At 44.3% G+C, this 12,927-nt stretch overlaps 1 protein-coding gene across 4 annotated transcripts in view; it reads right to left on the bottom strand.

The window, feature by feature from the left end:
- LUZP1 (leucine zipper protein 1) overlaps positions 1–12,927 on the bottom strand; it is a 181,888-nt gene that overhangs the window by 120,072 nt on the left and 48,889 nt on the right. Inside the window, exon 2 of one of the 4 annotated variants that reach the window (XM_063954181.1) lies at positions 9,150–9,263. The exons of the other annotated variants lie outside the window; for them this stretch is intronic. The gene's annotated coding sequence lies outside the window, so the exon portion shown is untranslated. The remainder of the gene's footprint in view (positions 1–9,149; positions 9,264–12,927) is intronic. 4 annotated transcript variants of the gene reach the window in all.

Below are 12,927 nucleotides of genomic sequence, written 5' to 3'. Positions count from 1 at the left end.
GCCGACTGCCACGCCCCCCTCGTCACTGAAGAATCCGGGGTACCTGTGAATAAAATTATACTCACCTGATCCAGTTTCCGGATCTTTTAAAATAATCCTCGTACTTGGCAAAACAACAAAACGGCAACCCGGACCAAACGGACTGAAAGGGGTCCCATGTTTACACATGGGACCCCTTCCCACGAATGCTGGGACCCCATGTGACTCCTGTCACAGAAAGATCCCTTCAGCCAATCAGCGAGCGCAACGTCGTGGCACTCTGCTGATTGGCTATGCGCGTCTGAGCTGTCAGACAGCGCATCGCAAAGCCTTACCATTATATTCAATGGTGGGAACTTTGCGGTCAGCGGTGGGGTCACCCGTGGTCAGCGGCTGACCGCGGGTAACCCCACCGCTGACCGCAAAGTTCCCACCATTGAAACTAATGGAGGGAGCTGTGCGTTGCGCTGTCTGCCAGCAGACGCGCATACAGCAAATCAGGAGAGTGCCACGAAGTGGCGCTTCCTGATTGGCTGAAGAGACCTTTCTGTGACAGCAGTCACGGGGGGGGGGGGGGTCTCTGCATTCGGGGAAAGGGGTCCCATGTGTAAACATGGGACCCCTTTCAGTCCGCCCGCCTGGTCCGGGTGTTCTTTTTTTTTTTTTTTTTGCCAAGTACGTGGATTATAATAAAAGACCACAGGACACTGGATCAGGCGAGTATAATTTTATTTTCAGGTACACCGTGGATTCTACTTGGACAAGTGGACAGAGGTCGGCGTGTGAACATAGGCAAGTATGTGTGTGTCGACATGTGTGAAATAAAGTTTTACTCTCACGGTGTGCGTGTCCTGTTTTTATTTGGGTATTTTTTTTCCAGTAGAACTACAGGTACCAGCGGGCCCGTTTTTCCACCCGCATGCTGGTACTTGTGGTTCTCCAAGTACCAGCTTGCGGGGGAGGCTTGCTGGGACTTGTAGTACTACTGGAAAAAACAATATTCTTTCAATTTTCACAAGGCTATCAGCCCCCCATCCGCAGCCCTTGGATGGGGGGGACAGCCTCGGGCTTCACCCCTGGCCCTTGGGTGGCTGGAGGGGGGGGACCCCTTGATTGAAGGGGTCCCCACTCCTCCAGGGTACCCCGGCCAGGGGTGACTAGTTGCGTATTTAATGCCACGGCCGCAGGGCGCTGTATAAAAGTGACCCCCGGCTGTGGCATTATCTACCCAGCTAGTGGAGCCTGATGCCCCTACGCTTTTTGTCCCCCGTATTTTTTGCACCAGCACCAGGCGCAGAGCCCGGTGCTGGTTTTAAAAATACGGGGGATCCCATGTCAGTTTTTCCCCCGGATTTTTAGAACCAGGACCGGCTCGAAGAGCCCGAGGCTGGTTATGCTTAGGAGGGGGGGCCCCACGCATTTTTTTTCTCTGATTTTTACCATTCCATTTAAAAATAATAATAATAATAATAATAATAATAATAATAATAATAATAATAATATTTTTAAAAATATATAAATAATACTTGTGCCTCCAAAATAGACAAACCAAGTACCTAATCCCTTCTAATATAAATAGATATGCTATTACCAATAAAAAAAAACACAAAAAAAAAACATGTTTTTAAAATTTTTAATTAGATTCCGCCAGCAAAGTGTGGCGGATTGAAAATGACGAATTTACTGTCTAAAAAGCACTGTTGTCGAATTTACAATCTTCAATTGAATATACTTTTGTCGAAATGCCGCATTTGTACCATTGCAGAAATGTCGAATTTGACAAATGTCGAATTTCAAAAAGTCGAATTTTGAAAGTCCGTTTTTTTGACGAAAAGTACTGAATTGCATTGTCGATTTTTTTTTTTTGGCGAAAATGTCCCGTTTTTCGACATTTTCGGGAATTCGACCGCAATTGCATATACCCCCATGTCTGTACAAAACATTTTCAGCAATTTAACTAAAGAAATCCTGTTTGTTTGTTTTCTTAACATAAGGTTGTAAGAACATTAAATATTCAGTGAGAGTTTAGGTGTACACTGCCATGATGAGGTCCTGTATGTGTCTGACTGCAACCTTCCCACATCGCACAATTAGGAATGATAGGCACACAAGAAGTTAAAACTGACTTTTTTTCTTTTTAAACTCAATGTTTCTTTTTTCCTACAAAGTGTGGCAATAGCAAAATTCTTATATATAGCATTAGCCTATGATTCACATACCTTTATCAGTGACACTACATTTTCCATATATGTCTGTACAGTTGTTCAGAATGCTAAATGAGTCATTTGTAAAACTTAAATTGAGATGAAGACAGCAGAATGGGATCAGTGCTAGTAGTAATATGAATGTATGGGTGGCTGACACATAGGGGGAGAAGGAACTAAGCAGTGATAAGAGTGGAGAAGTGAGCCAGTGGCAACCAATCAGCTGCTCTGTATTATTTTATAGTATGTAAATTCGAAAATAGTACTTCAATGCAGATTGGTTGCCATGGGCAGCTTCTCCACTGGCTCATTTCTCCACTCTTTTCACTGCTTAGTACATCTCCCCAATAGTCCCAAATATGATGCTAGACTTGTTGTGGTGCAGACTACTGACAAAATAGAAAAGGGACATAGGACACAAGTATAGGCAACAACAGTTCCCTCAATTAAATAAATAAGATACTAAGGAGACAGTTTCACTTGAATGACATACATTTACACAAGCGCTTCACAGAAGTGAAAAGTTGTAAGATGCTGCAAAGTTGCCACTGCCATGGTACAGATGAGTCATCGCCTGGAGAGTGATAAAGTGGAGAGAGAAAAAGTCCCAGCCAATTAGCTCCTAACTGCCATGTTACAGGCTGTGTTTACAAAACGACAATTAGGAGCAGATTGTCGTTTTTTAAACACAGCCTGTAACACGGCAGTTAGGAGCTGATTGGCTGGGACTTTTTCTCTCTCCACTTTATCACTCTCCAAGCGATGACGCATCTAGTCAAGTAACTAGCTACTGGGAAAACAAACACAGCAGCATTTACGGGCTCACATGCAGTATGCAATCACTTTACTTCCACGTTGGACTCTTGGTCAGGCTACTATGCATATACGCGGTCTAGCTGCTCGTGCACATTATGCAGGAGACAGAATGAACATTGGGATCAGCTTCAGCACACGAAAAGAATTTCCTTCGGCATAGTTGCCCCATTGGAGGAAACTGGCTAAAGTCACAGCATGCAAAACCCATGCATGCAAGATCCAGAAAGCTACGCTCTGTGGATCTCGTTATATACCGTATCCAAGTGGACAATAAATGCACCCAAGTGATGCGTGGACCAAAGGTCATATATGTTTGCCTGTCTTTAACTATATTGATAGGTTCAGCAGAAGCTTGACATATATAACATATATGTGGATATTTAATCATTGAATTACTGTAGTAAGATTTTTGATTTGTACAGCTCCAGGAAATAGGACCAGGTGGTAAACAAAGCTACATTATTTTATCTTTATCTACACAGTCCTTTATTTTTATGGTATGGCCATAATCGGGTACATTATCAACAACTGTACTTGAACCCAGTGAAACATCTTCATATGTGACAGCATTAATGGCTAATCTTCAACGGACAGAAGGCGGAGGGGCGGGCAGTGACTCAGCAGACTACGAGGCATTTCAAGCTGTGCACAAAACCTTTCAGTGGCTATATTACTTATTTGTAACCACCTAACTCAGAAATACAGTGTTTCAGATTATTAGTTAGTTAAAAATGTTATGGGAGTGAAGAATGTGCATTTTTGAAGTTAGAGGGAAAGTAATCCAAACTTAATTCAACATTGAGAATGTCCAAATCAAGACATTTCCTTTTTCAGGCCAAAAATAGAACAGTTTATCTATATCAAAACAAATGGAGTGTTTAGACAGAGCCAGAGACAGTCCAGGCCGCTTTGTGTTGGGATATTCGGTTTAGATCTTAATTTCATACAGTTGTATGAAGAAAAAGCAAAAAAAAAAAAACAGTAAAAACAAAAACTGTTCTCAGAGCCAGTCCTCTCACACAAAGAAGATATAGTAGGGCCCAAACAATAATAGTGCTACTATGGTGATTCAGAAGATAGGCAGACCATAGCACTTTGTTAGCGTGACAGGAAGATACAACAGTCAAGAGGGTTGCCTGGGTTATATAACCAGAGGCTTAGCCACCAAGTAGGGAGGCCAATCCCGGGATCGGTGGGATCCCGGGATTTGGGCCCAAAAATGCCGGGATTTGAATCCCGGGATTGGAGCCTCCAATCCCGGGATTCACGTGATTACATTGCGCATGTGCGGGAGGGTGGGTGTAAGTAATACTACTTACTAATATTAGGCGGGCGGCAGCCATGGACAAGCTGAACGCGGCGGCACTTCAAATGTAGCGCCGGCCGCCAGCCAATCAGAGCTGGCAGACCGGCAGCCAATCAGGGAAGCTGCTGCAGCAGCGGCAGCCAATCTGGAGCGACTGCTGCTGCCGCTTCCCTGATTGGCTGCCGGTCCGCCAGCTCTGGTTGGCTGGCGGCCGGCGCTTCATTTGAAATACCGCCGCGTTCAGTGTGTCCATGGTTGCCGCCCGCCTAATAGTAAGTAGTATTACTTACACCCATCCTCCGTCCTTTCAGTCAGTGCTCCCTACAGCCTTCCTCCCTCCCGCGCCACGACCTACACCCTCCCTCCAGAGTCCCGCACCGCTACCTACACCCTCCCGCACCGCTGCCTACACCCTCCCTACCTCCTGCACCGCTACCTACACCCTCCCTCCAGCGCTGCTCCCTACAACCTTCACTGATCCCTACTGCAATCCCGGGATCCCGGGATTGAAAAAACAGCCCGGGATTGGCCTCCCTACCACCAAGCTACACCTATACCTATTTCTCTCTCATTTATCGCCAACATTTTCTCATACTGTATGAACAACTAGCCTATACATTTAAAAAAACATATATAAATTAATTTTAAAGGTGTGCACTGCATAGAAATGGCAACCATCATTACCGCAAAGTGACTGTTAGTAGCCCTGTCCAGATATAGGGCAATAGTCTCCACTTAACATGAACATGTCGTCTACACACGACAGAGAAGTGGAAGGTTGTATTCTGAGGACTATTGTTTCAGAGCACCAAATGGCAGCCTCCACTGTGTATAGCCAACAAGCAGTCTTTATACGCCAAATAATCATTGGACCACTGTACTACATTCATGACTTCTTCTGATCTGCCAAATGCCTTTCCTCAGCTGTATAAAATAAGTCACAATTTGTGAACTCTTTGGCATTGCCTCCCTGTTGCCTTCATACGACCCAAAAATGTAGTCTTATCTTAATTTTATCCCTATGATACATAAAATTTTTATCCCTATGATACATAAAAAGAAACAGATTACACAAGACATTTTCATTTGTTCACATGTTGATACACAGTATATTGAATGTATTTGGGAGAGAAAATAAGTGAGCTTATAGATTTAGCATCTCTGCATCTTTAGTAATGACCAAGCAATATATAAAAGGCGGTATAGGTTTAATTTGTTCAGCACTCGGGAGCATGTGACTTTATTTTTAATACAACAGAGAATAAAGGGTCGCCGTTTTGGAATCAAGAGACAGATATTATTGAGGCTTTTGCAGTCGCATTATGTATCAATGCTTCAGCTGCTGAAGAGGCGTTGCGCCAACTCACGTTTCTAGCAAGGTGTATTGCCATGTTCTGCACCAGTGTTATGGTGATGCAATACCCCATTGTTTATCTGAGGCCATTACACGCATGTGTGTCAGTCATTGGTAAGGACCCATTCAATAGGCTAAGGGGAAGGCAGGGGAAGGGGAAGATGATCTCTGCCGATTCTCCTGCCTGGAGGTAAGATTGCATAACTCTATCTACGACTGGCATTAGGATTTTTAGACAAGTGACGAAAAACATAGCTCCATGTCCCGTGTCAGCATGAAGAGTCCACCATGGGAATGCTAATTACCACAAGGAGTGTTACCATTCCCACAGAGGCTTGGCCAACCATTAGAGACCTCTAATAAGAGTAACAATGTATAATATGAGTGCACAGTCTGGGACCTGACATTATAGGAAGGGCTGGGGCCCTCAGGCAGTGGGCTCACCAGGGATTTTACCTGTGCCCATGTGGGCCAGTCAGCCCCTGTTAGTGTCACTTAATAAATTGTTTGCACACAGCACCTCCAAAAGCGGGCTACGAAGGCAGTATTTCAGAATGAAAACAGAGTCTTGGCTTAAGAAATCCAAGCAATTTGTCCACAGTATAGTATGCCTCTTGATAAATTTGGAGAAGCAATATTAAGCCAACTTCCTGTTGAAAATGATGGTAAGAGGTTTCATCTCCACTTTAGTCCCAAACACACACACCTGATTGTCATCTCCTTGACTGGCATATTTAACTGAACACACTGAGCAACCTCCACTAGAGGATGTAGTCACAGCAGTTAAACACCCGCTGCTGTCCATACCAAAAAGAGATGTCGATATGTGTATGGAGTTTACATACTTGGCGGCTTCTTTTGGTGGGCAGGTTATATATATATATATATATATATATATATATATATATTATATATAATATTGGAAACCTGTTTAAAGTCACCAATCCAATCCACAAATAAATTATGGGAGCACTCACCAGTCTTCAATAAGCAGGATTTTTATTAAAGCATCATGCCAAACTTTGTCTGGCATGATGCTTTAATCAGAATCCTGCTTAATGAAGACTGGTGAGTGCTCCCATATCTTATTTGTATATATGCACTGCTCAAAAAAATAAAGGGAACACTAAAATAACACATCCTAGATCTGAATGAATGAAATATTCTTATTAAATACTTTGTTCTTTACATAGTTGAATGTGCTGACAACAAAATCACACAAAGATTATCAATGGAAATCAAATTTATTAACCCATGGAGGTCTGGATTTGGAGTCACACTCAAAATTATAGTGGAAAAACACACTACAGGCTGATCCAACTTTGATGTAATGTCCTTAAAACAAGTCAAAATGAGGCTCAGTAGTGTGTGTGGCCTCCACGAGCCTGTATGACCACCCTACAACGCCTGGGCATGCTCCTGATGAGGTGGCGGATGGTCTCCTGAGGGATCTCCTCCCAGACCTGGACTAAAGCATCCGCCAACTCCTGGACACTTTGTGGTGCAACGTGGCGTTGGTGGATGGAGCGAGATGTGGTGTTCCAGATGTGCTCAATTGGATTCAGGTCTGGGGAACGGGCGGGCCAGTCCATAGCATCAATGCCTTCGTCTTGCAGGAACTGCTGACACACTCCAGCCACGTGAGGTCTGGCATTGTCTTGAATTAGGAGGAACCCAGGGCCAACCGCACCAGCATATGGTCTCACAAGGGGTCTGAGGATCTCATCTCGGTACCTAATGGCAGTCAGGCTAGCTCTGGCGAGCACATGGAGGGCTGTGCGGCCCCCCAAAGAAATGCCACCCCACACCATTACTGACCCACTGCCAAACCGGTCATGCTGGAGGATGTTGCAGGCAGCAGAACTTTCTCCTTGGCGTCTCCAGATTTTGTCACGTCTGTCACATGTGCTCAGTGAGAACCTGCTTTCATCTGTGAAGAGCACAGGGCGCCAGTGGCGAATTTGCCAATCTTGGTGTTCTCTGGCAAATGCCAAATGTCCTGTACGGTGTTGGGCTGTAAGCACAACCTCCACCTGTGGACGTCGGGCCCTCATACCACCCTCATGGAGTCTGTTTCTGATCGTTTGAGCAGATACATGCACATTTGTGGCTTGCTGGAGGTCATTTTGCAGGGCTCTGGCAGTGCTCCTCCTGTTCCTCCTTGCACAAAGGCGGAGGTAGCGGTCCTGCTGCTGGGTTTTGCCCTCCTACGGCCTCCTCCACGTCTCCTGATGTACTGGCCTGTCTCCTGGTAGCGCCTCCATGCTCTGGACACTACGCTGACAGACACAGCAAACCTTCTTGCCACAGCTCGCATTGATGTGCCATCCTGAATGAGCTGCACTACCTGAGCCACTTGTGTGGGTTGTAGACTCCGTCTCATGCTACCACTAGAGTGAAAGCACCGCCAGCTTTCAAAAGTGACCAAAACATCAGCCAGAAAGCATAGGAGCTGTGGTCACCACCTGCAGAACAACTCCTTTATTGGAGGTGTCTTGCTAATTGCCTATAAATTTCCACCTGTTGTCTATTCCATTTGCACAACAGCATGTGAAATTGATTGTCAATCAGTGTTGCTTCCTAAGTGGACAGTTTGATTTCACAGAAGTGTGATTGACTTGGAGTTACATTGTGTTGTTTAAGTGTTCCCTTTATTTTTTTGAGCAGTGCATATTATATATATATATATATATATATATATATATATTACACACACACACACATACATAGATAGAGAGATATTAACAGTACAAAGTGTGTACTGTATATAATGAGCTGCAGCTCTCCTGTTGTGTCTTATATGAAGAAAGAAAGGAGAGGAGTTGTTTTAAGGAAATGCACTAATTATTAGAATAAAATTATTATTATTATTATTATTATTATTATTATTGGGGGGTTATCAAAGCTTAGAGAGAGATAAAATTGTGAGACATAATGTACCAACCAACCTGCTCCTGTCATTTTTCAATCAGTGTGTAAACTGTAAAGGGGGGTACTCACGGAGCGATTGCTGCTTAAAATCTAAGCAATCTGACCAGATTGCTTAGATTTTAAGCAACGATCACTCCGTGTGTACCCCCCGCAGCGATAACGATGCGCAGCCCCGCGCATCGCTATCGCTGGTGCTAGATTGGCCTGCATGCAGGTCAATCTAACAGGTCGCTCACTTCACCCGTTGGATGAAATGAGCGCCCCCCCCCCCGTCTCCCCCCGCACGCTCAGCACACATCGCACTGTGCTGAGCGGCGGGAGAGATGTGTGCTGAGCGAACCGCTCAGCACACATCTCTCCCCAAATCGCCCCGTGAATACGGCCCTTAAAGCAGAAGCAGATTGGCTGGTACTTAATCTCTCACAATTGTATCTCTCTCCGAGCATTGATAATCCCCTCCTCAGGGCTCTATTATCATTTGGTAGGAAGCACCCGAAAATAAAGATTCCTTATCGTCACAATTAGCTGCAAAAATGAATATTTATTCTTCCAGATGTACCATTGGCAAGTAGCTGGGACGTCATCACATGTGCAAGCGAGAGCCACTGTGGGGGGGAGATTCCACCTTATTTTTCACCTCGGTCCCTCTGGTATGAACTTACGCCCCTGGCCACTGTATCAACAAACACAGAAAGCACCAATCAAGAAAAGCTGAGGGAGGTTCAGATCTCATCCCGCTCCCTTATCAATAATGAATCACTCAAACGATCTATTTTTAAACCAGTGAAAGAAAAGTCACCAGTAGAAGGTGAATAGTAGGTAAATCCAGCTCTACACACATACACCTAGACTGTTTAGTAAACATGAGCTCTAATACCTTGAAGAGTGATGTGGCAGCACAAGGAGACGTTAATAGCAAACAGACTAACATAACTGAGAAAAGCAAACAGTAGAAGCCTGTGTATGCAGACTCCGTATTGTGTGTAGTATCAAGTCTACACCTACCAGCTACATAGAAAAAAAAAGAATTTTTTTTTTTATTATAAAAAAACAGTATCATCCTAGAGAGATGCAAAATATGTTTAATCAAAAGAAATACTTATTTTAGCCAAGAACTGTAAAGAAAAAATCCCAAACAGAAATTATAATATGGCCCCCACAGAGCCCTGATCTCAACATTGAGTCTGTCTGGGATTACATAAAGAGACAAAAAGATTTGAGCAAGCCTACATTAACAGAAGATCTGTGGTTAGTTCACATAAAGGGTTTGGAACAAGCTCCCTGCAGAGTTCCTTCAAAAACTGTGTGCAAGTGTACCTAGAAGAATTTATTCTGTTTTGAAAGCAAAGGGTGGTCACACCAAATATCCATTTGATTTACATTTCTCTTCTGTTCAATTCACTTTGCATTTTGTTAATTGCTAAAACTAAACGATTAACACTACTATTTTTGAAAGCATTCTTACTTTGCAGCATTTTTTCCACACCTGTCTAAAACTTTTGAACAGTACTGTACATATACACTCACAAACATACAAAATGTTGTATAGAAAACGCATCAGATTTATGTCACGATCTGGCAATCTCACCTTCTGCAAGCGTGTTGCAACAAGCCAAGGTGGTTTGAAGCGGACTGCACATATACTGCACGTGTTACTCCATTAGTTGTTCTTCATATGCACCATGGTATGACAGACAGCTTATCTAATGAATACTGAATGCAAATATATTGATTTTATATTCTATATTTTCTTTACTACACACACAACTCAAAGTCACAGTGATTTGAGACTTTGATTTAACTGCAGAGGCGTAACTAGGGTAGGGCGAGTGGGGCACGTGCCCTGGGCGCCTTGGCAGGCCCAGCAGAGGGGGGTGCCGCCGGCGGCCAGGGCATCATGCCCCACTCGCCCCCGTCACGCCGCAATGTGAGGGGAGGAGAGCGCAGCGTGTCTTCCTCCCCTCACCGCCGCTGCCAGCACCAGCAGCGCTGCGTGTGTCCGGTCTCCAGCGGCGTTAGCCAATTAGAGCTTGCGGACTGGCTCCTGATTGGCTGCCGGTCCGCAAGCTCTGATTGGCTAGCGAACCGGCGCCACATAGCCGCCGCTGGAGACCTGGAGCGGTGAGGGGCAGGAGAGGCGCTGCGCTCTCCTCCCCTCACATAGCACAGAGGGACGAAGCGGTGAGTGACCGGGAGGAGGGGCATTGTGGGGCATGTATCTGGCACTGTGGGGCAATGTAACTGGCACTGTGGGGCAATGTAACTGGCACTGTGGGGCATTGTATCTGGCACTGTGGGGCATTGTATCTGGCACTGTGGGGCATTGTAACTGGCACTGTGGGGCATTGTAACTGGCACTGTGAGGCATTGTATCTGGCACGGTGGGGCATTGTAACTGGCACTGTGGGGCAATGTAACTGGCACTGTGGGGCAATATATCTGGCACTGTGGGGCAATATATCTATCTGGCACTGTGGGGCAATGTAACAGGCACTGTGGGGCAATGTATCTGGCACTGGGGGGCAATGTATCTGGCACTGGGGGGCAATGTATCTGGCACTGGGGGGCATGTATCTGGCACTGTGGGGCAATGTAACTGGCACTGTGGGGCATTTTCAGTGGCCACACCCCTTCTGGCGTGTGGCCACGCCCATTTTTCGCCACGTGTACATACTTCTTTTGGTGTGGTTTTTTTTTTTTTTTTGAGGGGGGGGCCACTCTTCATCTTGCTCTGGGCTCCGAAAACCCTAGTTACGCCTCTGTTTAACTGCAGTTCCTTAAAGCATTCTCCTGTAGCATATATCAGGATAACATCATATGGTTAGACATGCCTAATGAAAAAGGTAGGCCTGACTATGGGCCTGATTCAGAGCAGTTTGCAAACCAGATGAACAGAAGAAACCAATCTGTGCGCAACAGGATCACTTTTAAATGTATTGTTTTATTAATAATCCAAAATATGGATAGAAAAATAAAAATAAGAATATGGATAGAATATATAAATATAATTATAATACTTCAGGAGTGACCACACAAAGAAAATTATATATATTAAAACAATTTAACACAACCAGATTCTAAACCATCTGGATCATATGAAAAAACCCCACAAAGATATCACAGTAGTTAAAATCTGAACTCTTGGTATATTAATCAAAATGGAATCCCTAAATCAAATCACAATACAGTGCACTGATTCAATAATTATAAAACGTCCACATAGGCTGGCCAGCCTGTAATTAAATAGGGTGTATTTCACCCAAGGGTTCTCCAAGAGGATCAGTTATTTGGTCTCTGACATAATACTGTGATTAAAATGAAGAAAGGATCACCAGATGGTCTGCATATTATTCTGATGTTAGAAGATCGGTGCATGCGTCTGTCTTCTACTGAGGATTTCTTGCAGTTGAGTTGCGAGACATCTCAGTTCCACAAAGCCGTAGTCTAATTAAAATGCTGTGGCTGTTTGGGGTGGAGATGACCAGCATTCCCCAAAAATGTGGGTGTCGCACCCATGTTCTAGGAGTCCCGAGGTCTACGTCTTGTGGCGCACAATCCCGGTCTCAGCTACGGAGCTGTATCGGCCAATCTAAGTAGCCTCAGGCTCACTCAAGATGGTTGATATTTTGCAGAGCCATCTGATGCTGCATCTTAGGATGCAAGACCGGATCACAAAAGCTGGCAGGAGGCGTCTATTAACACAAGATGCCTCCTTTACATTAGCATATTTTACCAGAGCTGCTGCGTCTTGATAACTGTATCCATCTCTGAATCAGGCCCTATATGCACAATTCAAGGGAATAAAGTGACAAGACAAAATATATATCAGGCTCTAAATGTGACATCAGCACAGTTATGTTGGAAATGACACAAGTATTTAAAACAGGCAACCGTAAAAAATAACACTTCTGTCCCTTTGATCTAATCTTAAGGGTTTGCGTGAAAAGATCAATGAAGTAGAAAAAGGTGTTTTTGGGGTGGGGGTGGGGGAGGTGATCTAATGCTCCCTGCCAATACAGCCCCTTATAAATCTACCAACACTACAAGGTATTTATATTTCTGCTGTAAAACCAGTTTTGGGCAGCGATTTAAGAAGAAGCACCGTATCTACCAATAGAAATCCCTCTCTGTCCCCAATAATTGCTTGGATAGACAAAGACAAAAGTTACTCCTGGTGAAACTGACACTACAAAAACCCGAGAGTCTGTTCGGTCATTAAGTGGTTAGAGTAGTAACATGGGTCATTTCTTTATAAACTAGTACAATGACTGCTGAATGTCTATAATTTGCATAACAAGTAATGGACAGTACAGTAGGGTACTCAACAATAGAGAAGC

Source organism: Pseudophryne corroboree, chromosome 2 (assembly GCF_028390025.1).
Source record: "Pseudophryne corroboree isolate aPseCor3 chromosome 2, aPseCor3.hap2, whole genome shotgun sequence".
Lineage (NCBI taxonomy): Eukaryota > Metazoa > Chordata > Amphibia > Anura > Myobatrachidae > Pseudophryne > Pseudophryne corroboree.
Note: the sequence above shows the minus strand (reverse complement) of the source record. Positions and strands in the feature narration are given on the sequence as shown.